This window comes from Adiantum capillus-veneris, chromosome 18 (assembly GCF_014529385.1).
Source record: "Adiantum capillus-veneris isolate H3 chromosome 18, ASM1452938v2, whole genome shotgun sequence".
Classification (NCBI taxonomy): domain Eukaryota; kingdom Viridiplantae; phylum Streptophyta; class Polypodiopsida; order Polypodiales; family Pteridaceae; genus Adiantum; species Adiantum capillus-veneris.
Window position 1 is genome coordinate 149,966,602 of NC_140948.1, and position 23,555 is coordinate 149,990,156.

A 23,555-nucleotide genomic window follows, 5' to 3' on the forward strand; every position below is an offset into this window, starting at 1 on the left:
GAATGAGTATGAGAGTGGGTGGTAGCTCCGACTCCACGGATAGTGGCTACCCTGTGTGTGTAGCATAGCAGTATAGGCACGTGTGTGTAGCTCTGTCACAGCAGAAAATGACTACACAATATAATACAAGGCCACATGATGGTGGGCAATGTCCAGCTAAAAGCTTACTATAGGGGGTGGGTGGAGAATGTCATACATAGGGGAGGGTGGTCAAAGAGCCTTCTGCGGCCTGGTGGTCCAATGCGTAGATGCATACCTCATCTCTAGGTGGTGCTGATGTAGCGCCCGTATCCTCAATACCTCGTTGTGATGTGGTCGCCGTCTCAGATAGCCAGGGACTCGTGGTCTACGACACGCTCTCTGGGTGTCGGCCTGCTGAAGCGTGAGCCCGCTGGTGTGAGTCAGAGGTCTCTGGCTAGACTCCTCTCGCTGGAAGAACTCTGTAATAGTCCGTTGTGTACTCGCACCTCCCTGCTGTAGTGGCTGTAGAATGTGCTCATGCATGCTAAAAGCAGTGGTCAGGAAGCGGCCTAGCTGGATCTAGTCACTCCTTGCTATACACTGTTGGAGTGTATCCTCTATGCCAAACTGAACTCTGAGCTCCGAGTAAGCTGGGCATCTCACCATGAAGTGTTCCTCGCTCTCCACCTCTATATGACAAATGGGACATATACGCTCATCTCGTAGTATGCCTCTGGCTCTGCCCCTCTCAATCTCCAAGTGGTGCGAGGACACTCTAAGCTGCCCAATGGCCACCCGAAGGTGATGTGGCATATATCTCTGCATGTATAAGGGGGTCTCAATGAACCCCTGCTCTGATAGCTGTAGAAAATGCTCGCGGTAATGTAGCATTTTCGATGGTAGCTCATGTCCTGGGTCAACCCATGTCCTCTGAATGTAGGTGTGCCATATCTCCTGTCTAATGACCCTATTCCTCTCAGATTGTGTGAGGGAATAGGTGGGGTCTTGAGTGTCGTACTGTAGTGGCGGCAGTCTATCAATATCCAGTCCCTGAGAAGAAAACCAATCCCGTGTCTGAGCATACCATGAGGTCCTATCCCCTGCCAGTGCCATGTCCTGTGATGCCGAGAAGGCTCGATATGCAATACGATCTCTGTCCATGCTCTGAAGTCTGTTCAGCATGCATACAGTCTGAAAAAGTGCCTCAACCAGCATAGGTGGTGCAGCAAGCTCGGCTCGAATGATGTCATGTGGTACTGAGGGCTTGCTGCGAATGAGTCTAGAGATCATGAGTATCTGTGGTCGCTCCACTAGAGTCCATACAGAAGCAGCTAGCACTGGTCCCCATATCGCAGCCCCATACATAAGTGCTGGTGTGACCAGTGTATCAAACAGCCACCCCTTTGTACGGGGCTCCTGAAAGTGTGCCTGATGGCACTGTCTCTCCATCAATGCCAGTGCTGAATACCCTCTAGTGAGTCTGTCTCTAGCTGCCTGTGCCATCGAGAATGCCCTTGATGCTGCTGTGAAGGTCACGCCAAGGTAAACATATGACCCTGTAATCTCAATGCTCCCTCCTACTGCTATAAATGCACTCTGCCTCCTGACTTGTGTTGAAGTATGAAAGAGAGAGAGAGAGAGAGAGAGAGAGAGAGAGAGAGAGAGAGAGAGAGAGAGAGAGAGAGAGAGAGAGAGAGAGAGAGAGAGAGAGAGAGCCCAATGGCTGTACCGGCTCTATCCATGTCCTCCTCGTGTCCAACTGGATCAGATCCTGACGAATGAGTCTATTAATCTCCACCCGTGCCAGAGACATTAGGGGTGCCTGTAGGGAGTACTGAAAAGGAGGCAGCCTGTTCATGGTGAAGCTATGTGTCTGAAACCATGATGTCATCTGTGCAAACCAGCATGATGTATCCCCCTGTAGAGCTAACTGTCTGGAGGACTCTAGGGCCAACCTGGCATATCTATCTCTCGTAATATCCCATAGGCTGTGCTCAAAGGAGACTGATCTGGTAAGCACCTCAATTTCCCCGGGGGGGGGGGGGGGGGGGGGGGGGGGGGGGGGGGGAACTAACTCTGCTCGAATGATATCATGCGGTACGGAGGCCTTGGCTCTAATCAGCCGAGAGATACGTCTCCAACCATCTTGGCCTACAGAAGGTCCCCAAACTTGCACCCCATATAGCATAGTAGAGGCAACCAAAGTATCAAAGAGCCATAACTTTGTCCTAGGTTCCTGGAACTGAACCTGCAAACACATCCTCTCCAATCCTCCCAAAGCCGCATAAGCTCTAGTCAGCCTAGTCTCTGCTGCTCTTCTCAAAGAAAATCTCAGCCCAGTAAAGACTACCCCCAAGTGAGTGTATGCATCTATATACTCCACAATCTTCTGACCATATGTGAAAGTAGGTGCTAATCTCCTGATCCACTGTGGTGCGGTGTTAAACACCATAACCTTGGTTTTACCAAGGTTTACACACAATCCGCTATCCTCTACAAAATCGTGTAGTGCATCCAAATGTCGTTGCATACCCTCCGGTGAGTCAGATATCAACACAATATCATCAGCATATAACAACAATGGGATCCACGTCCCTGCCAGTTGGGCACCTCTGTCACCCTCTCTGTCAATGTAATCAGACACCTCATCAACATACATACCAAATAGAGTAGGAGACAATGGGCAGCCTTGTTTCACCCCAATAGTAGAGTGAACTAAATCAGATACCCCTGCCGGAGTGCGTACATGTCCCATCACTGATCTGTACAAAGCCATAATCCCCCAAATCAACTCTATGGGCACCCCCATCTCTTGTAGTCTACGCATCAATCGAGCTCTCGGTACCATGTCAAATGCTTTCCGGAAATCCACAAAGCTACAATAAATCCGTCTCCCATGTGACTTGCCCTCCTCAATGATGGCTCTGAGTGAGAGAATATGATCAAGAGTGGAGAAACCCCTCCTGAAACCGGCCTGACCCTTTCCTCATAACCCTCACCCTCGGCCCAATTACTCAAGTGCTGCTCAAGAATGGATGCATACAACCGTGCCAATGTGTGTCCAACAATAATAGTGCGGTAGTTCCTAGGCTTTGTAGGATCACCTGCCTTGAAGATAGGCACAATAGTAGACAACCTCCAAGTCTCAGGTAACCCTCAGACATGGCACGATTGAACAACACTGCAAGAACCATTATGAACATATCCCTAGCATGTATAAAGTGATCCGCTACTAGACCGTCATGATCATATGCCCTCCCGGTCCTCATCCTGTCAAAGGCCCTCTGTACCATCCCAGTGGAAAAGAAGGTGCTCGTAGCTGGGCATGACTCTGTAGGGTTTGGAAGGGGTTCTTGTTTAGGAACCGTATATAACGATGTCGCATATTGGCCCCACACATCAGGTGAAGTAATCATTGGGGGAGGGGAGTGCTCATGAAAGAGTCACCATGCCTCTCCTAAGTCCCTACTCACGAACATCTGATATAAGTCTCGCTCCATCTGAGCTAGGTAAGCTCGCTTCTTCCGTCGCACAAGGCGCCGGGAAGCAATCCGAGATTGTCTGTAAGTGATGACTCCTAAAAGAAGATCCCTCTGAAGCTGGGCTCTCATCTCTATGCACTCCTTATCATACCAACTATTGTGGGACATGCTCCCAGAATGTCGTCTCCTTCCCGGCTGAGTGTGTGGGTATGTGTGGGTATGCCACTGATGCACCACCATGTAGTGTCTCAATCAATAGAGTGGTGCACTCCTCCACTGAGAGGCCTGTACCAGCTGTGCCTTCCGATAGACGGTCCCAGATCTCCTCTATATAAACGGAATCAGTCTCTGGTGTAAATGTATAACGGGTGTGTGACCTGCCTCCTGATGTCTGGGCTGTATTAAACTGAAATGAAACGGACAATGTCAAGAGAGCATGATCCACTGCTACGCCCACTGGCTTGGCTCCCACTATGAAATCATGAATGCAAGGGAGAAAGCTCGGCTGTGCCATAACATAGTCCAATGTATTGGTCCCATGTCTGTGTGGAAAGCATGTGAAACAGATTGCTCCAGGAAATCGCTGTAAGCCATTAAGTATGGCTAACCCATGTGTAGTCGTCATGTCCATGAGGTATCTCCCATACTCTGTCTGCACTCTGTCATGTGAGCATCTGTCAAACCCCAACTCACCCACATCCAACTCTCTAAGCATCTCATCTGAAGTGTCGTAGAAGATTGTCTGAGAGTTGCCCGTTCGGGCATTGAAGTCCCCTAGGAGAATGAGATCATCATCTCTAGAAAACTCCCATATGTCATCGTCTAGTATAGAGAAAGGTGACTGTTCTCTGGATGCAGCATATACTGACATACTTGGAGGAAAGTAACATATAGCAATGTATAGAAATCGACCTGTGTCGGCTCTCAGTCTCACCCACATGTATCTAGCATGCTCATCTCTCCGTACAATATGTAGTAGCGGCTGTAGCTCCTCTCTAAATAGCACTTCTACTCCTCCTGAACCTCTCCTCCCATGCTCAGATCTCGTAGCTGTCCTGTGGGCTCTCCCATCTATATCCCACCACATGTGGCATCACCTGTCTAGGGGCCTGGTGAGTCTCTGAGAAGAATACAATGTCCCTGTCTCTAAAACTGTCTACAAATGCACCAACGTCCGACCTCATAGACCCATTACAATTCCAAGTAGCAATCTTCAGTGTGGTCCCATAGGTCTCGCACCGTCACGCAACGCGCCACTCTACAATCACCACCCGACCATCTCTGTAGAAGGCTATCTTTCCCTTCTCCCTTGCCGTTGTAATCACTGGCATTACCTCTCTCATATGTGCGAGCTGTGAGAGAGTAAGGTCATCGTCGAGGAAAATACCTGTCTTCTTGAGGGTAGGCCTCTTCCTCAAGAATTCATTCTTCTCTTCCAAGGAGGGGAAGCGTAGTATGAGAGCTCTCTCCTTTGAAGACTCTCCCGGGCCATCGCTTTTCTTGCCTACTCTCCATGCCTTTGTGTGCAAAGGCTTCTCCACCCCCATCATGAATGTGAGGCTTGTGACACATTGTTTATGTCCTTGAGGCCGGCCACTCTCACATGTAGAGCCCGCATCCGCCTTCTTTGCTCCTCTTCAAGGGTCATGTTGATAAGCGTTGGTGTACAAGGAGCTTCCTTACCTTTCCCTTTCTTGGCGACCTCAATCCATTTTTCGGCCTCGTCCGCCTTCTTCTGTGTCTTTGTTATCATATCCGCCACGTCCGCCACATTCAGTTTCTCTTCCTCTTTGATCATCCTTACTTGTTCCTTGACTACCTTGATTTCCTCTATCACAAAGGGCTGAAATTCACCTTCCTCTAGTCCACTGCTTGCTTTGTCAACAAGCTCCCGTTTGAGAGTTGAGACTTCTTCTTTGAGTGTATGTGAGTCCACCTTAAGTGCTTCTTTGCGTTTAGGTTCTCTTTCTCCTTCTTCCATTGTGCGCCTTCATTGAAGACCATCTGAATGAGGTTGGCCTTCTCCTTCCACCATCCTTCCATCTCTATTTTCCAATCCTTCATTTCCCTTTCCATTTGCGTCATCCGCTTGTTCGTGAGCATGAAGGTGGCCTTTGCTCGCGGCTTGCAAGTAGGTGAAACATTCATGGTGAAGGAGTACGAGCGGAAGTGCGACGCGAGAGAGAGTGCGAGAAGAAGAGCACGACGATATGGTGAACTCGCTCTAGTGTAATGTGTAGAGCATAGTGAGTTCTTATTAGGTTTTTACAAAAGAATATGTGTACATACCTGGCGGCCCGCCCACTTACCTGGGCGACCACATTGGGCTTTATACCCCAACAACCTCCCACTTAAAGTCCAATGTGGTACTTTAAGTGTGAGAGAAGCTACTATACAAGCTAATATACAAGAGATGTAGAGAAGTGATGTACTACCCTACACCTAACTGCTTGCGAAAATGCGCAAAGCTCTCTGAGGGAAGTCCTTTTGTAAGAAGATTAGCAGGATTTTCTGTGGTGTGAACTTTGACAAGCTGAAGTTGCTTATCCTCGAGCATTTCCGTGATGAAATGATACTTCACATCCACATGCTTTGTCTTTGAGTGATAAACTGGATTGCGAGCCAATTGTATAGCACTTTGACTATCACAATATAACACAGGCATCTCTTCTTTGATTCCCAAATCTGTTACTAGTCGATTAAGCCAAATTGATTCTTTGCATGCCTCTGATGCTGCAACATATTCAGCCTGTGTAGTAGATTGAGTAACACAATCTTGTAATCTAGAACGCCATGATACTGCTCCACCAGCCAATGTAAAGACATACCCTGACGTAGACCTTCGGTTGTCTAAGTCACCTGCATAATCTGAGTCTGTAAAACCCTTTACAGTTAGCTCCTGACTCCCATAGCATATACGCATACTCTTTGTAGCTTTCAGGTATCTCAATATTCCTTTCACTGCCTCCCAATGTTTCTTGCCTGGGTTTGGCATGTATCGACTTACTACTCCCACTGCAAATGCAATGTCTGGGCGAGTAGCAATCATTGCATACATCAAACTACCCACTGCAGACGCATATGGAATCTTATCCATTTCAGCCTGTTCTTCCTCAGACACAGGACAATCTTGTTTGCTAAGTTTCACATATGGTGGCAATGGAACACTCAATGCCTTTCCCTTCTCCATATTGAAACGTTGCAAAACCTTGTCAATATACTCTGTTTGAGATAACCAAATCAACTTCTTTGATCAGTCTCTCTCAATGCGCATACCAAGGATATGACTTGCCTCACCCATGTCTTTCATGTCAAACGATTTTGCCATCTTTGACTTCAAAGCTGAAATTTCTTCCAAGTGCTTGCCAGCAATCAACATGTCATCCACATACAAAATAAGGATCAGCCAACTACCATCCTTAGCCTTCTTTGTATATAGACAGTGATCGAACTCACTACGTTTGTAGCCTTGAGAAAGCATAAACTTGTGGAATTTATGGTACCATGCCTTCGGTGATTGTTTTAAGCCATAAAGACTCTTTAACAACTGGCATACCCAATCTTCCTTGCCTTTCTCAACAAACCCTTCTGGCTGCTGCATGTAAATTTCCACATCTAAATCACCATGCAAGAACGCTGTCTTGACATCCATTTGGTGCAACACCAAATCTAATATGGCAACCAATGCAAGAAAGCATCTCAATGTAGTCATCTTGACCACCAGAGAGAAGACTTCCTCAAAGTCAATGCCTTGTTCTTGCTTAAAGCCCTTGGCAACAAGCCTTGCTTTGTACTTTGGCTGACTATCATGAGCGGTGATCTTATACTTGTAAACCCATTTACAAGGTAGAGCCTTTTTGCCCTGTGGTAATTTAACTAGCTTCCATGTCTTGTTTTTATGCAGAGCTGTCATCTCTGACTGCATGGCCAATTGCCAATTCTTGGAGTCCTTCATTTGCACTGCTTCCTTGTAACATGAAGGCTCATTGCAATCAGTCAACATGGCATAGTTCATAGATGGAACAAACCTATCAGGAGGTCGCGTGACACGTCCAGATCTACGCACAATAGGTGGCTCAGGCTCAGCCACAACCTGTGGTTCCACTCTATCCTGTCCTTGCTCCTCTTGAGCCCTGACATTTTGTCTTGCACGTGCAGGTCCATCTTCTTGGAAGACAACTCTTCTAATCTCCTCAACCCTCTCTGGTTTAGAATGATATTTGGATTCATTAAAGTGAACATCATTGCTGCGGACAACCTTTCTGGATTCGGGATCCCAAAGTCTGAACCCCATCTCACCAGAATTACCATAGCCTAGAAAGATGCACTTTCTACTCTTTGGCTCAAGTTTGTTCCTAAATTCCTTTGGAACGTGAGTATATGCCTCACAGCCAAAGACTCTGAGATGCTTGTATGAGGGCATTTTGCCTGACCATACCATCTCTGGCACTGAATCCTTCTGCAAAACCTTGCTAGGAGATCTATTTACAAGATGAACAGCTGTTGATACAGCTTCAGCCCAAAACCCATTTGGCAGCTGTGCATTAGACAACATACTTCTGACCTTCTCTTGTATGGTCCTATTCATCCTCTCAGCAACACCATTTTGAGGAGGATTAGGAGCAGTAAGTTCACGTTTTATACCTTTTGACTCACAAAAGTCCTGAAAGGCCTTTGAAACATACTCTCCACCATTGTCAGTGCGTAAGCATTTAAGCTTCTTGCCACTCTGATTCTCCACAAGTGTCACAAACGTTTTGAAAACACTAAACGCTTCATCCTTGTGCTTGAGAAAGTAAACCCATACTTTCCTCGAGTAATCATCTATAAATGTCATAAAGTAAGAAGCTCCCCCTAGAGATAGGTTAGGCATAGGTCCACACAAATCACTATGAACAAGTGCCAACTGTGTATCTCTTCTACTGCTTCTATGCTTATGTGGCTGTTGTGTTTGCTTACCATACAGACAATGTTGACAGAATTCAAAATCATTAAATGAAAAGCCAGGCAAATAACCAGAACGAGACAAGATTTCCATTCCCTTCTTGGACATATGTCCTAACCGGCTATGCCACAAAGAAACGTTCGGCTGCTCAGTTACATTGATTATATTTTTAGAGACATTTGATACATAAATCATGTAAAGTCCTCCAGACTTTACTCCATGTACTACTGTCATAGAACCCTTGGATATCTTCCACATGTTCTGTCCAAAAGTGGTGACGTAGCCAGCATCATCAAGTAAACCTGTGCTGATCAAGCTCTTTGTAATTGCGGGAACATGTCTCACATTCTTCAGCGTGAAAGAAGAGCCATTCTGAAACTTCAATTGAACATCTCCAACACCTAAGATCTCACATGTCTGCCCATTGCCTAGCCGAACATGATCTTTGGTGGTCACAGCTGAAGGAGTACGAGCGGAAGTGCGACGCGAGAGAGAGTGCGAGAAGAAGATCACGACATATGGTGAAGTCGCTCTACTGTAATGTGTAGAGCATAGTGAGTTCTTATTAGGTTTTCACAAAAGAATATGTGTACATACGTGGCGGCCCGCCCACTTAGCTGGGCGACCACATTGGGCTTTATACCCCAACACATGGCTTCTGTGTCTTGTGAAGGTAGAACAGGGGAGACGGTTTCCATGTTCAGTGAGGGTAAAGCAATACCCAGCAAGACCATGGACACGTAGGCAAAGGGCAGCCCGCGAAACTGAAGATACTCGTGCGAAATTGAAGGTACTGCGAAACCGAAGGTACTAATGCTGAACACTGGAGGTACTACTGTTTGAGAACTACTGTGGGCTGAAGCTGAAAACGTGCCTGAAAAGGCTGAATACAGAGGGTTCAGCTGGTTCAGCTGCATTAAAACCCAGCGACGATTGGAAGACGCAGTTGTGGACAGCCCTGTGCAAAACACAGGCTGAAGTTGGGGCTGGTTGAAAACGCTGCTGCTTGCTGGGTGGTGATGGGCTGAACTGCTCCCAAACACAGGTGCTGGCTGGCGATGGCTGATCTGCTACTAAATGCTGAGTTAGAGCAGCATGGCAGCAGATGAGCAGGCAACAGCGTGCAGCTCTTCACAGCAGCTCATCACCCCCACAACAGCGCGCATCACAGGACAGTAGCGCGTCACCTCTGAACATTGAGAGAGCTGATGGAGCTCTGCACAACGAACTGGCTGGAGCACCTCACACAATGGCTGGTTGGAGCACCACACCTTACACGATGGCTGGAGCACCACACCTTACACGATGGCTGCACCACCTTACGCGATGGCTCATTCACTTATGCGATCAAAACTGCCAATATGATTGCACAATGGTTGCTACACCTTACGCGATGGTTTCTGCTCCTTACGCAATGGTTGTTGCACCTTGCTCGCGCGCGAGAGAGAGAGAGAGAGAGAGAGAGAGAGAGAGAGAGAGAGAGAGAGAGAGAGAGAGAGAGAGAGAGAGAGAGAGAGAGAGAGAGAGAGAGAGAGAGAGAGAGAGAGAGAGAGAAATGAAATGAAATGTTATATTAACGTCTTCAAAAGGCCAAAATGACCTATGAGACCAATCAGCTACAAAATAGTGAATCTAATACCATGTCTGGGTACAAAAGAACTAGAAAAGAACTAGAAGTGGAACAAAATACTACTACTACTACTACAATCTAAAACTACGTGGGTGTAGCAGCTGATACAATAGGTACCCGGTAAACTGGATGTAACAGTGTGTGAAACAAAGATGGAAGAAATGGTGAGGATCCATCCTCATCTGCACTCTGGATGTCGAGAGAGTATGGCTCGAATCTTCTGTTGTAGTCTCCGTCGATGCTGTGTAGCTCCTCTCCTCAGTCGCGGTCGTCTGTATCTCTGTAGCTCCAATGCTCGGTCGATGAGAGTGCCAGTAGTGGTCGAATGAGTGGGGGACGAGCTCTGCAGTGGTGGCTGCTCCTCTGGCTGTCCCATATCTAGTGAAAAGAAATCTGTAATGTGTCTCTGGGACTGCCTCTCTCTAGCTCTCCCCAGTAAAGTGTCTCTATACCTGTGTAACTCAAGTAGATATAGTCCAAGACATCTCTGATCCTCATAACTCATGACCCTAGATAGAGGACCAAAACCCTCTCTGAATAAGCAGTGGAAACCAGAGAGAGAGAGAGAGAGAGAGAGAGAGAGAGAGAGAGAGAGAGAGAGAGAGAGAGAGAGAGAGAGAGAGAGAGAGAGAGAGAGAGAGAGAGAGAAAATAAAATGAAATGAAATGATATATTAACGTCTACAAGAGGCCAAAATGACCTATGAGACCAACTGATTACAATGATGAGTCTAGTACCAAGTCTGGGTACAAACAAGAAAACTACAAACAAAGAAATGATAGGAGTGCTACCGACTCCTATGGGTGGCTGGTAGGCGGAGCAATGGTATCATGCCATAAAGGTACAAAGTGGGGATAAGTGTCACCATGATACAATATAGCAGTAGCATGAAGCCTATCCCGATCGACATTCTGGGTGTCGTGCTAGAATCCTGTGGATCCTCTGCCGCAATCTCCGCTGGTGCTGCGTGGCCCCCCTCCTCAGTCGCGGTCGTCTCGATCTCCCTAACTCAATAGCTCGATCAATGAGAGTACCGCTGATGTGTGTATGGGTGGGAACCGAGCTCTCTGGTGGTGGTGTCCTCTCTGACTCTGTGGTACTCAGACTGAAGAAATCTGAGATGCGTCTCTGGGACTGTCTCTGTCTTTGCCCATTCAATAGAGCGTCTCTATGTCTCTGAATCTCAAGTAGGAATAATCCGAGACATCTTTGATCCTGATATCTCATGACTCTGTCTAACGAGTCAAAACCATCTCTGAATAGACAATGAAAGCGTCCCCGTATCTCATAGTAGACTGTGCAGCGACATATGTAGTGAAACTCTGTCTCTGGCTCTGCATGGCATAACTGACATATCCTACTGTCTGCTGGTATGCCTCTGAATCTACCTGTCTCAATCCCAAGCTGGTGTGAAGATGTGCGAATCTGGCCAATAGCACATCGTAACCTATGAGATAGATGTGTGTCCATGTAACTGGGCCGTGTGACAAATCCGTCTGTCGTGAGTTGAAGAAGATGTTCTCTATAGAAAACCCTCTTCGTACCCAACTCCCGTGATGGTTCTATCCATGTCCTCTTGCTATCAAGCTGGATAAGATCTTGCCGAATGAGTCTAGTAGTCTCCATCCGCGTAAGAGCCAAGGATGGTGCATCAAGAGAATACTGGAAAGGGGGCAGCCTGTCCATGCTGAAACCATGCCTCTGAAACCATGAGCTCATCTGTGCATACCAACATGATGTATCTCCCTGTAATGCCAGCTGTCTGGATGACTCGAGAGCAAGCCTGGCATACCTGTCCCTGGTGGTGTCCCATAAGCTGTGTACAAATGATACTGATTTGGTGAGTGCCTCAACCTCCATAGGTGGGGCAGCCAGCTCCGCTCGTATGATGTCATGTGGGACTGAGGCCTTGGCTCTAATCAGCCTAGAAATCATAGATATCAGGGGTCTCTCCATATTAGTCCATCCAGCACTGTCAATAGACGGTCCCCAAACCTGAACCGCGTAGTGCATAACTGAAGCGACCAAAGTATCGAAAAGCCAGAGCTTTGTTCGAGGTTCCTGGAACTGAACTTGCGAACAAATACTCTCTAAACCACCTAGGGCTGCATAGGCACGAGTCAATCTAGTGTCTGATGCCACTTTCAGTGTGAACCTCGGTCCACTAAAGACCACCCCAAGATATGTGTATGCATCAGTGTACTCCATACTGTCCTGTCCATATGTGAAAGTAGGTGCTGATCTCCTAACCCACTGTGGCGTGGTATTAAATACCATGACCTTGGTTTTACCAAGGTTGACAGACAATCCACTATCCTCTGCAAAACTATGCAATGCGTCCAAATGTCTCTGCATACCCTCTGGCGATTCTGATATCAACACGATATCGTCAGCATACAATAAAAGAGGGATCCATGTCCCTGCAAGCTGTGCACCTCCTCTGTCAATATAATCAGAGACCCCATCAACATACATACCAAATAAAGTAGAGGACAGTGGGCATCCCTGTTTCACTCCGATGGTGGAGTGAACTATGTCGGATATCCCCTCTGATGTGCGTACATGACCCATCACTGATCTGTACAATGCCATGATCCCCCACATCAGCTCTGTGGGTACCCCCAATTCCATAAGCCGGTGCATCAATCTGGCCCTCGGCACTGTGTCAAAGGCTTTGCGAAAATCCACAAAGCTGCAGTATATCCGTCTACGATGTGCTCGACCCTCCTCAATGATAGCCCTGAGTGTACAGACATGATCTAGTGTGGAGAAACCCCTTCTGAAACCAGCCTGCCCAGGTGCTCGTATGCCCATAATCTCTGCCCAACAGCTCAGCCTATGCTCGAGGATGGATGCATATAACCGTGCCAATGTGTGTCCTACCATGATAGTACGGTAATTCCCCGGCACTGTGGGGTCACCTGTCTTGAAGATAGGTACAATAGTAGATAATCTCCAAGACTCAGGGAGACCCTCACACATGACACGGTTGAATAGCCGTGCAAGCACCTCTGCCAATAAATCCCCAGCATGTATAATGTGCTCTGCTACCAAACCCTCATGATCCTGTGCCCGTCTGGTCTTCATCCTGTCAATGGCCTCCTTTACCATCTCAGTGGTAAAGAAGGTGCTCGTAGCCGGACATGGCTGTGGTGGGTCTGGTAATGGTGGTTGTCCAGGTACAGTGTATAAAGATGTTGCATACTGCCCCCATACCTCTGTAGAAGTAATCACTGGTGGGGGAGACTTTTCATGGAATAGACGCCAAGCCTCTCCTGAATCTCTACTAAGGAAGAGCTGATATAAATCTTGCTCCATCTGGACCAAGAAAGCTCGCTTCTTCCGTCGCACTAGTCGTCGTGTAGCAATGCGAGACTGTCTATAGGTGATCACTCCCAATGTAAGGTCCCGCTGTATCTGAGCTCTCCTCTGTCGACACTCCTCATCATACCAGTTGTTCTGAGGCATGTGCCCAGAACGACGTCTCTGCCCAGGTTGAGTGTGTGGATATGCCTCTGTCGCTGCCCCATGTAATGTCACTGTCAGTATAGATGTGATCTCCTCCACTGTGTATACTGGCTCTGATGTGCATAAAAGCCTACGTATCTCCTCTACATATACTGAGTCAGTCTCTGGTGTAAAAGTATAGCGTGTATGTCCACCACCCCGTGAGGCCTGAGATGTATTGTACTCAAAGGAGACTGATAATGTTAAAAGTGCATGATCTACTGCTATCCCAACTGGCCTGGGCCCCACTGTGAAATCCTGAATGTGAGAGATAAAGCTCGGATGTGTCAGAACATAGTCTACAGTGCTGGACCCATGTCTATGTGGAAAACAAGTAAAACCTGTAGACAATGGGAAAGTCGTTAAGCCATTCAGTATGGCTAAACTGTGAGTAGTCGTCATCTCTCTCAGGTATCTCCCATACTCTGTATGCTCTCTGTCGTGTGAGCATCTCTCAAGTCCCAACTCCTCTGGCTCTAGCTCTCTAAGCATCTCCTCTGATGTGTCATAGAAGACTGTCTGTGAGCTGCCTGTACGGGCATTGAAATCCCCCAGGAGTATGATGTCTCCATCTCTGGAGAACTCCCAGATATCATCATCAAGTACAGAGTAAGGAGACTGTCCTCTGGGTGAAGCATATACTGAAGTGCTGGGAGGAAAATAGCATATGGCGATGTACAAGAAACGTCCAGTCTCTGCTCTCAGCCTCACCCACAAGTATCTGGCCTGATCATCTCTCCGAACTATGTGCAATAGTGGTTGGAGCTCCTCTCTGAAAAGAACTGCTACACCTCCTGATCCTCTAGTCCCATGCGCAGTTCTGGTGCATGTCCTACAAGCTGTCTCCCATCTGTATCCTGATATGTGCGGCATCAACTGTCCTGGAGCCTGATGAGTCTCTGAGTAGAAAACAATGTCTCTGTCTCTGAAGCTATCCTCAAAGGCCCCCACATCAAGTCTATACGAACCATTACAGTTCCAAACTGCCATCCTGAGAGTGGTCCCATAGGTCTCGCACCGTCATGTAGAGCGGTGCTCTGTAATCACTACTCGTCCATTTCTGTAGAAAGCTAACTTCCCCTTCTCCCTTGCTGCTATAATCTCTGGCATGACCTCTCTCATATGTGCAAGCTGTGAGAGCGTAAGATCATCTCCTAAAAAGATACCTGTTTTCTTGAGGGTTGGCCTCTTCTTTAAAAAGTCTTTCTTTTCTTCCATGGAGGGAAAGCGCAAAATGAGAGCCCGTCCTTTTGAACTCTCCCCATTACCTTCAGTCTTCTTGCCCACTCTCCAAGCTTGTGTGTGCGAGGGCTTCTCCACCCCCATCATGGACATGAGGCTCTTCACCTCTTGGTCCACCTTATCTGAATCTTTTAGGCCGGTCACTCTCACGTGTAGAGCGCGTACCCTTCTTCGTTGTTCCTCTTCTAGTGTTTTGTTGATGATGTCGGGTGTAGTCGGAATTTCCTTGCCCTTTCCCTTCTTGACAACTTCAATCCATTTTTCAGCCTCGTCCATTTTCTTTTGCGTTTTGGAGAGAACCTCCACCCATGAGGTCTTCATTTCTCCTTCCTCCTTTATTTCTTTGACTTGTGCTCGTATACTATTCAGCTCGTCAATCATTGATGGTTGAATTTCCCCATCTTCAAGGCGTCTTCCCTCTTTGGTTTCGTCTAGTTCCTCCCGAAGGGCTGAGATGCTACTTTTTAAAGCTTGAATTTCATCCCGGAACTCCTTGCGTTCTAGTTCCCTCGCCTGTTCCTCCCTCTTTTTCCATTCGAGAATTAAATTCTTCTCTTTCTTCCACTCATCCATGTGGGCTTTGCATTCTTTCAACTCCTTTTCAATGGCTGTCATCCTCTTGCTTGTGACCATGTAGTGTGCCGCCATTTGTCTTGCCTTATTTGTTTCACTTTCTGAGAGAGAGGAGAGAGCAACCTATACGCACCGCATTATGCATACATATGTTTCCCCATTCAGCCTACATGGCATATGTTTGCTTTCTGTATGTGTCAATTTGCAATTTCTGTGAGCTCGGCAGTTTCCAAATTCCTTGCAAATAAATCCCTGCAGGTCTGCGGGCAGCAAATGTAGAAAACTGGTGAAAGAACAGGTCGCTGCAGCAAAATGAAGGTTCGCGTGCTGAGGCACCTGCTGTTGCTGTTGCACCTGCTCGCCCTTCTGCTGTTGCACCTACACGCCCCCCTGCTGCTGTGCCTACGTGCTCTCCGACAGTTGTACCTGCTGCCGCTACACGCCCCCCTGCTGCTGCGCCTGTGCGTTCTCTTTCAGTTGCACCTGCGCGAGTCTGTCAGCTCGGAGAGAGAGCCCCTTGCAATTCCACCTGCTGCTACACGCCCCCCTGCTGCTGCGCCTGTGCGTTCTCTTGCAATTGCACCTGCGCGAGCCTGTCAGCTGGCAGAGAGAGAGAGAGAGAGAGAGAGAGAGAGAGAGAGAGAGAGAGAGAGAGAGAGAGAGAGAGAGAGAGAGAGAGAGAGAGAGAGAGAGAGAGAGAGAGAGAGAGAGAGAGAGAGAGAGAGAGAGAGAGAGAGAGAGAGAGAGAGAGAGAGAGAGAGAGAGAGAGATGAAATGAAATGAAATGTTAGATTAACGTCTTCAAAGTGACCTATGAGACCAGAAAGTTACAATGCGGTGTATCTGATACAAAGTCAGATTAACAAAATAAATTAAACTAGGATAACAAAATATAAATACTGCGGGATCCTAAACTAAGCAGTACAATGTGAAGACAATATGGGAGGGGAGTAGAGATCCATCTTCATCTGCACTCTGGACGACGAAAGAGTATGACTCGAATCCTTTGCTGTAGCCTCCTTCAAAACTGTGGAGCTCCTCTATGGCTCGAATCCTTTGCTGTAGCCTCCTTCGAAACTGTGTAGCTCCTCTTCTCCATCGGGGTCGTCTAGATCTCCCTAGCTCCAATGCTCGGTCTATGAGAATGCCAGTAGTGCGGGTAGACCCCTCCACAGTTGGCTGCTCCTCTGTCTGTTCTTCTGGGTGTACAATATCTAGTGTAAAGAAATCTGTGATCTGTCTCTGGGGTTGTCTCTCTTCAGCTCTCCTCATTAAAGTTTCTCTATGCCTGTGTAACTCAAGTAGATATCTTTGATCCTCATAACTCATGACCCTAGATAGAGGCCCAAAACCTTCTCTGAATAGACAATGAAAACGGCCTCGTATCTCATAGTACACTGTGCATGACATATGTAATGTACTTCTGTCTCTGGCTCTAGATGGCATAAGCGGCATATCCTGCTATCTGCTAGTGTCCCTCTGAATCTGCCAGTCTCAATCTCAAGCTGATGTGAGGACGTGTGTATCTGGCCAATGGCACAACGCAAACCATGAGAAAGATGCGTGTCTATATAGCTAGGTCGAATCACAAACCCATCCCCCGTGAGGTGGAGAAGATGCTCTCTATAGAAAGCCATCTTTGTGCCCAACTCCTGTAACGGCTCTATCCATGTCCTCCTCGCGTCCAGTTGGATCAGATCCTAACGAATGAGTCTATTAATCTCTACCCGTGTCAGAGACCTCAGGGGTGCCTGTAGAGAGTATTGAAAAGGAGGCAACCTGTCCATGGTGAAACCATGTGTCTGAAACCATGATGCCATCTGTGCATACCAGCATGATGTATCCCCATTAAGAGCTAATTGTCTGGAGGACTCTAGAGCCACCCTGGCATATTTGTCTCTGGTAGTATCCCACAGACTGTGTACAAAAGAGACTGATCTGGTAAGCGCCTCAATCTCCATAGGGGGGGCAACTAATTCCGCTGGAATGATATCATGCGGTACGGAAGCCTTGGCTCTAATCAGCCGAGAGATCATAGATACCAGGGGATTCTCCATACGCCTCCAGCCATCCTGGCCTATAGAAGGTCCCCAAACCTGCACCCCATATAACATAGTAGAGACAACCAAAGTATCAAAGAGCCATAACTTTGTCCTAGGTTCCTGGAACTGAACCTGCGAACACATCCTCTCCATTCCTCCCAGAGCCGCACCAGCTCTAGTTAGTCTAGTCTCTGCTGCTCTTCTCAAAGAAAATCTCGGCGCAGTAAAGACTACCCCCAGGTAAGTGTATGCATTTGTATACTCCACAATCTCCTGACCATATTTGAAAGTAGGTACTGATCTCCTGACCCATTGTGGTGTGGTGTTAAACACCATAACCTTGGTTTTACCTAGGTTTACACACACTCCACCATCCTCTGCAAAACTGTGTAGTGCATCCAAATGTCGTTGCATACCTTCTAGTGAGTCAGATATCAGCACAATATCATCAGCATATAGCAACATGGGATCCACGTCCCTGCCAGCTGGGCACCCGTGTCACCCTCTCTGTCAATGTAATCAGACCCCTCATCAACATACATACCAAATAGAGTAGGAGACAATGGGCAGCCCCGTTTCACTCCAATAGTAGAGTGAACTAAATCAGATACCCCTTCCGGAGTGCGTACATGTCCCACCATTGATCTGTACAAAGCCATAATCCCCCAAATCACCTCTATGGGCACCCCCATCTCCTGCAGTCTGCGTATCAATCGAGCTCTTGGTACCATGTCAAATGCTTTGCGAAAATCCACAAAGCTACAATAGATCCGTCTCCCATGTGCTCTGCCCTCCTCAATGATGGCCCCGAGTGTCAGAATATGATCAAGAGTGGAGAAACCCCTCCTGAAGCCGGCCTGACCCTTTGCTCGTACACCCTCGCCCTCTGCCCAATTACTCAAGTGTTGCTCCAGAATAGATGCATACAACTGTGCCAATGTGTGTCCAACCATAATAGTGCGGTAGTTCCCAGGCTCTGTAGGGTCACCAGCCTTGAAGATGGGCACAATATTAGACAACCTCCAAGTCTCAGGTAATCAGGTTCTCGCAGTGTTGTTCAATTGTGCCATCAGCATATCCCTGGCATGTATAAAGTGCTCCGCTACTAGACGGTCATGATCATATGCCTTCCCAGTCCTCATCCTGTCGATGGCCCTTTGTACCATCTCAGGTGTAAAGAAATTGCTCGTAGCTGGGCAAGGCTTGGTAGGGTCTGGAAGGGGTTCCTGTCCAGGAACCGTATATAATGATGTCGCATATTGGCCCCACACATCAGGTGAAGTAATCACTGGGGGAGGGGAGTGCTCATGGAAGAGTCGCCATGCCTCTCCTGAGTCCCTACTCAAGAACATTTGATATAAGTCTCGCTCCATCTGAGCTAGGTAAGCTCGCTTCTTCCGTCGCACAAGGCGTCGGAAAGCAATCCGAGACTGTCTGTAAGTGATGACTCCTTAAAGAAGATCCCTCTGAAGCTGGGCTCTCATCTCTCTGCATTCCTCATCATACCAACTATTCTGGGCATGCTCCCAGAATGTTGTCTCTTGCCCGGCTGAGTGTGTGGGTATGCCACTGATGCAGCCCCATGCAGTGTCTCAGTCAGTAGAGTGGTGCACTCCTCCACTGAGAGGCCTGTACCATTTGTACCAGCTGTGCCTTCCAATAAACGGTCCCAGATCTCCTCTGTATGAACGAAATCAGTCTCTGGAGTAAATGTATAGCGGGTGTGTGACCTGCCTCCTGATGTCTGGGTTGTACTATACTGAAATTTAACGGACAGTGTCAAGATAGCATGATCTACTGCTATGCCCACTGGCTTGGCTCCCACTGTGAAATCGTGAATGCAGGGGACAAAGCTCGGTTGTGTCATAACATAATCCACTGTACTGGCCCCATGTCTGTGTGGGAAGCATGTGAAACCGGCTGCTTCAGGAAATCGTTGTAAGCCGTTAAGTATGGCTAATCCATGTGTAGTCGTCATTTCCATGAGGTATCTCCATACTCCGTCCGCTCTCTGTCATCTGAGCATCTGTCAAGTCCCAACTCACTCACATCCAGCTCTCTAAGCATCTCATTTGAAGTGTAGTAGAAGACTGTCTGAGAGAGAGAGAGAGAGAGAGAGAGAGAGAGAGAGAGAGAGAGAGAGAGAGAGAGAGAGAGAGAGAGAGAGAGAGAGAGAGAGAGAGAGAGAGAGAGAGAGAGAGAGAGAGAGAGAGAGAGAGAGAGAGAGAGAGAAAGAAAGAAAGATTTTTAACGTCTATGTCAGGCCGAAATCGGCCTATGAGACAAATCAAATGTACATGGTGTGCATGTCATCCGTCTATCGGAAAGACAAATGAAACAAAACTGATACAAAACTGAACTGAATGTAGGTAGTGGAGTATCTGAGGAGGGATGGAGCTCTATCTCTAGGGGTATATGCATGTCTATATGCTCAAGGTAGTACAATCATGAGAATGCATCAAGCTATCTAGCTCCATCCTGTACTAATGGGGGGATGTAAGATGTGGTACATGGGCGGGTTTGGGGCCAAGGCTACCCGAATGAAAGCTGTGGGGTCGGCCCTCATCTGAGCCACTCGCTCCTCAGTGGCACGGCGCTCCCGGGCTCGGATCTCCTCGATCTGTCGGTGGTGGGAGCTCGCGCCCCTGTAGCCTGTGACTCGTCGTCGTCGTCTAGCTCGGCTCACCTCCGCCTGTGGGAGTGTCCTCCCCTCTGAGTGTCTGGTGAGGGAGGGGCGGCAATCCTCTGAAAGAAGTCTGTGAGCTGCGACTGTCTCCCTTCTGTCTGTGTAGCTGTGTGTGGCTGTAGTAGTGTGTCCAGATGGCTCTGTATCTCTAGTAAGAAACGTCCGAGCTGTCTCTGATCTCGAGAGTCCATGATCTCTCGGAGAGTCGGCTGTCCTCTGAATAAGGCCTCATACCTGCCTCTGATCTCAGTGTATGCTCTGCATCTACATACAAAGTGCTCCTCACTCTCCACCTCCTCTGTGCAGGCTCTGCAGACTCGCTCCTCCCTGGGAACACCAGTATGTCTCCCGATCTCAATCTCTAACCTGTGTGAAGCCACTCTCAGCTGACCAATCGCCACCCGTGAGCTATGTGGCATATATGTGTCCATGTAGCGTGGTCTCTGTATGAACCCCCCAGACAATATGGTGAGAAACTGGTCTGTGTAATCTGACATCCTCGTCCCCAAGCCAAGTGACTCCCAGACTCTCCTAGTGTATAGCTGCCACAGATCCTGTCTCAATACCAAGTTCCTCTCACTGCGAGAGAGGTGAACATATGGTGAGTGGGGGTCGTACTGGAATGGTGGTAGGCTCTCCATGTCAAGACCGTGTCCCTCAAACCATGCTCTGACCTGTGAGTACCATGCTCTCTCATGCCCACTCTTTGATAGCTGTATAGCTGCCTCAAATACTCTACGAGTAAGTCTGTCAGGAGGTAGCTCTCTCATCCTCTGGATGAAGCAGACTGTCTGGAATAGTGCCTCTACAACCATAGGTGGTGTGGCGAGCTCGGCTCTAATAATGTCATGTGGCACTGTCTTCTTGCTGCGGAGCAAGCGTGAGATCATACATACCTGTGGCCTCTCAAGCTGTGTCCACTGGTCAGCTGTCAATCCTGGTGCCCATACTGCCGCCGAGTACATCAAGGCCGGGGTGACTAAGGTGTCGAAAAGCCACCCCTTCGTGCGGGGCTCCTGAAAGTGTGCCTGGTGGCATCTCCGCTCTACCATGGTCAGAGCTGCATATCCTCGGGTGAGCCTGTCAGTAGTAGCCTGCCTCATAGTGAAGGGTCCTGGTAGGCTGGTGAATGTGATGCCAAGGTAGACATAGGAGGTGACTACATCAACCTGTCCTCCTGCTGCTGTGAAGGTGGTAGCGCTCCTCACTGCACTGGATGTGTGAAAGATCATAACCTTGGTTTTGCCAAGGTTCACAGTCAACCCCCTGTGTGTGCTGAATTCGTCCAAGGCCTCAAGATGGCGTTGCAAGCCCTCGGGTGACTCTGAAATCAACACAATATCATCAGCATATAACATGATGTGGACCGGAGTACCTGCCAAGTCGCTCCCCTCTCCCCCCTGCTCGCAGTATGTAGTCGGAGATCTCGTCGATGTAGAGCCCAAAGAGTGTCGGGGAGAGTGGGCATCCTTGCTTAACACCAACGGTGCTAGCAATGGTCTGTGAAAAACCGCCTGGGCAGCGAACTCGACCCGTCACCCTCTCGTAGAGAGCATATATGGCCCAAATCATCTCTGTTGGTACCCCAATGCTGTGAAGGCGCTGGAAGAGTCTCTCGCGTGGGACTGTGTCAAAGGCCTTGCGGAAATCCACAAAGCAGCAGTAAAGCCTCTTCTTCCGCGCCTTTGCCCCATCAATGAGGCAGCGCAGAACGAAGATGTGATCAGTGGTGGAGAAAGCTCGTCTGAAACCTGCCTGGCCTGGAGCTCGTAAACCCTCGGTCTCTGCGTAGCAGCTGAGCTGTGCCTCAAGTACTGCTCCATATAGCTTGGCCATCGTGTGGCCAATCATGATAGTCCTGTAGTTCCCTGGGTCCAGGGTGTCGCCAGATTTGTGGATAGGCACTATGGTGTGCTGTGTCCACTCCTCTGGGAAGCCCTCCCCTATAGCCCGGTTGAAGACATGTGCAATCAACGGGGCTATAGTGGAGGCCGCATAAATGATGTGCTCACTCTGTAATCCAGTATGGTCAGCTGATCGTCTGTGCTGCATGCGGCGTATGGCCCTCTCTACCATCTCTGCTGTAAAGAAGGAGGAGCACGTGGGGCGTGGCTCGTGTGGCTGTGGGATAGGAGGCTGCCCAAGCACCTCATAAAGTCGCTCTGCATAATCATGCCATATCTGTGGATCCTCAATAGCTGTAGTCGGACGTGGCTCGCGCAGGGTGCGCCATGCCGTCGCGCTATCCATGCTCATGAATAGGCGGTATAGCTCAAGCTCCTGTGCCTCTTCGAATGCTCGCCGCTTTTGGCGTGTCAGCGTCTTCATATGCCGTCTGGCCTCTCTCTCTGTGATCTCTCCTAGGGCTCGCCGTGCACGGAGGCGTCGGTATAGCTCTCTGCACTCATCATCATACCAACGGTTCTGAGGCATAGTCCCGGGGGGGGGGAGTGCGTCCTGTGTGAGTGGTGTGTGGAAAAGAGCTAATAGCTGAAGTGTGGAGAACGGAAGAGATATGTGATGTGAGAACTGAGAGTGGTGTGGATGGGTGGAGGAGGCATAGGCCATGCTCGACCTCGGCCGAGTAAAGAGAGGCTAGCTCATGTGTGAAATGGATGGTGGTGTGTGGAGTGTGTGCTGTGGAGCTGTGTGGGATGGTATCTCCGGTGATGGAGAAAGAGAGGTATGTGTGGTCGGCTCCGATGGGTATGGGTGGAATGGTGAAGGATGTGATAAGGTGTGTAGCCTCCCTGGGTCCCAGAATATAGTCGACTGTACTCCCCCCTCCCTCTGTAACTCCATGTGGCATACAAGTCAGGCCCCCTGAGGTGGGCCACTGGACCATCCCGTTATAAATAACGAGACGGTGCTGGGAGCCAAGTCGAAGTAGATGTCGTCCGTAGGCTGTGACTGGAGCTCTGTCTGCTGTATCTCTCATAGTAGCCTCCTCATCTAGAGTGTGTAGTGCCTCTGGGTCCTCGTGGTCATATGCCTCACACTGCTCACTGCGCGTACGAGCATTGAAGTCTCCCATAAGGAAGACTTCACCCAGTGTGGAGTACTCCATAATCTTCTCCGTGAGGCATGCGTACGGTGACTCTTGCTCAATAGGGGCGAATCTGGAGCCTGTGGGAGCAAAGTAGCAAAGGGCAATGTAGAGGATCCTGTCTCGTGAGAGCTCGAGGCGAATCCACATGTAGCGGGCCTGTGGGTCCCGGGCAACAATCTGTAGTCTGCTGTGAAGCCCCTGTCTAAAGAGTATGGCCACTCCTCCTGAGCCGCGAGTGGTGTGCTGGCGCATACATCCCCGATGTAGAGACTCCCACTGGAATCCATGTATCCGTGGTAACCCTCTCTCTGGGCTCTCGTGTGTCTCTGTAAGTAGAATGATGTCTCGACCTCTCATCACCTCCTCAAGTCTCTCTGGGTGTGTCCATAGGTCTCCATTGCAATTCCAAACCGTGACATGAATCTCCTCATGTGTCCC

The 23,555-nt window shown here is 48.6% G+C and overlaps 1 protein-coding gene and 1 pseudogene across 1 annotated transcript in view; one reads left to right on the forward strand and one right to left on the reverse strand.

The window, feature by feature from the left end:
• LOC147436633 (Peptidase C78, ubiquitin fold modifier-specific peptidase 1/ 2) overlaps positions 1 to 23,555 on the forward strand; it is a 169,980-nt gene that overhangs the window by 36,917 nt on the left and 109,508 nt on the right. The gene's annotated exons all lie outside the window — the stretch shown is intronic.
• Positions 157 to 1,503, reverse strand: LOC147436634 (uncharacterized; annotated as a pseudogene).